We start from the raw sequence: 2,780 nt of genomic DNA on the forward strand, positions 1-2,780 counted from the left end.
TCCCCCCCCGCGTGCGCGCGCGCGGACCCCTCCCCTCCCGTCGTTGCCGCCCCCGACGGCCGCCGTTTACAGTCAGCCCCGCGTCGACGGGGCTACTACCCGGGACGAGCTGTCCCGTCTCGGTTCACCTCGCGGTGCACGTTAGAAATGTCCCTGAGGCGGTTGGAGCCAAGGGACGCGCTGCCCTCCGGCCCCCTCACCTCACACAGGTCCCCTTTCGCCCCTCTCTCCCCCGGCACCCCATTCTGTCATGGCTGCCCGGCCCCCTCACCTCACACAGGTCCCGAATTTGGTCACCTCGTCCGAAAGGGAGCGGGGCGGCGGTGGGGAATGGCGGGGGGGGCCGTAGCGGGGCTGCCTGCCGGCCCGCGGCCCGGGTGAGGCCTGAGGGCGGGCGCGCTGAGGTGATGGCCCGCGGCCGGACCCACCGGGGAGGCGAAGGGAAAGGGGAACCGGTCTTTGGGAAGGGAGAAAAAGCCATTTCAACGCGGTGGGGAAAAAAAAATCACGCCCTGGGTGCTTTTAAAAATAGCTGCGCTCTGAAGGTGTAAGAAAAGGTGTAAATTAAGCCCCCAAAAAACCCCACACCCATGCTGTAAGGGGGAAGAGGAGGGAAAGGGAGAAGAGCCACGAGAATTAGAAGCAAAAAAAAGAAAAAAAGCACCCCTGACAAAACTAATCGCAGTCTGGGACAGCGTGAATATGTGTCTTAATTCACACCGGTTACTACCAGGTGAAATATCCCTTTTGTAGGGATGGTAATTGTTCGTTGTACTGTTTAATGGACAAAATGGTAATAGAACTTGAAAGTGTCTGTAGTTGAAGACGATGAGGAAGCTGGTCACTGCTGATAGGGTTCAGCAGAGAAAACAGGAAAAATATTAAAGGCATTAATCTTGAAATAAAAATGTAAGTGTGACACACATTCGGGATTTTTGCATAAGAGATGCAGGGTAGCCTGTATCTTACTGTGCATTTTGAAGCTGTATTTTTTCTGAGGAATTCTTGCTAGGAATTTAGATCCCAACAGAAAATCTTGAAGTACTTTACATGTGCCACTGGAATGCCACCAGACAAATGCGTCATGCAACAGTTTAATTGATTTCAGTACAAATTAGTACAATGAAGTTAGTACAATGAAAAAGTTAGGTAAACTAAATTACACAGATGCAGAATCCTGTTCCTAGATCATATTTCTTTTTTTGTATTTCTAATAGCTGGGTTCTGAACTATAAAAACACACATATCCTATGTAAAATCTCTTATTTCTAAGAACAGGTTTTCTTTGCTTATCTACTGAGTGCCTTTCATCCAAAAAAAATCTTCTGACATATTTTTTATTAAACACACAGTTTAGACATGTTTCTGGGGTGTATTAGACAAGCTGGCTTGGCTGTTGGTTGTATTTTTTTTAATGGTGACATTTCTATCTTTCAAAATAGTTCATGACAGCCTATTATATCCCCTAGACACCAAGCTGGGGCTGCACCTTTCTCTTGGAAAGGACTGATATAACTGACATGAATTTTTTCTTTCTCTGCTGAGTGATCAAACTACAGTCAGATGAGAAATTTTTATGGTATGAATATGGACTAATTAGAGCCTGGACAAAGCACAATCCACAGTTGGAACATTATCAATAACTTGCAGTGATACAATTCTCTGTAGGCTCAGCCAGATGATGAACTGATAAAGGTTTCAGAAACCATGTGTGGGTGAGCCCACATTACCTAAAACACTAAAAGCAAGCAAAAGGCCATTGTGAGAATAGCCCAAATAGAAAATCAAAGACTAAGATTAATTAATACAATATTTTGTCAGAAATACTTAGTAACAGGTTGTGCTTTTATGGAAGATTTCCTTGGAAGGTCTCAAAGCATTTGACAAATGTGAGTTAATTCATTTACTTCTTTAAGATTAGCTGGCAATGTGTAAGGCTTACTCTACGAGCTATTAAAATGCAGCCACTTCTCGACTGAGCTGCATCATTAATTCTGCGCTGCCGGTGTTCATGGAAGTTCTCAGGCGCCTCAGGCAAAAGTTATGACTGACTCAGAGTATATTAAAGATACCATCGTGTAACAAGTTGTGACATTTCCAAGCTTCTCTAAACAAGTGGATTGGTGGCGACATGACTCTGCTGTGATTGTTCCACGCTCAAGTGGTGCATGATAACCATGCAAACCATCTCGTACTGAGCACCCCTGTGCTGCATGCTTTTACTCAGGAGACAAGATTCTGTGCACTGGAGAGCTTAAGTGAGGGAAGACAGTCATTAATTAAAAAGTACACTGGGACCCAGGTAAAAAAATGTGACCCAGTGCTGATTTTATTTTTTTTTTTGTGGACTCTGAGATATCACTTCTAAATGCAGTAATATTTGTGAGTGTTAAGAAAAGTAAGATTTCTTCAGATTTGATCTTTGAAATATTCATTTCGCTTCTCAGCGTGAAAACAGCTCGCAGAAACAATGCACGTAGTATTGGTTTGCAGCTGAAACGAAAAACAGGGTAAAAAAAAAACTTCAACCAAACCAACTAACCAAAAAGCCCCACCTGAGTTCAGGGTGGTGTTTCAGACCACAGAACTCTCCTGGTACGCCACTGTAGCACCAGTGTGTTGACACATAGGACCGGGGATGCGTCCCCCCAAACCTTCTCCAGGCTTCCTTCCCTATAAGTGCTGCAGGAGGCAAGCCCTGTAAAACTGAAGACAAGCATTACGTTGACAAGGGTGGACACTTTGTAGTCTTAAGAAGTTGAGATGCCCAGTCCTTCACC

This window comes from Calidris pugnax, unplaced genomic scaffold, assembly GCF_001431845.1.
Source record: "Calidris pugnax isolate Ruff unplaced genomic scaffold, ASM143184v1 scaffold24, whole genome shotgun sequence".
NCBI classification, from domain to species: Eukaryota; Metazoa; Chordata; class Aves; order Charadriiformes; family Scolopacidae; genus Calidris; species Calidris pugnax.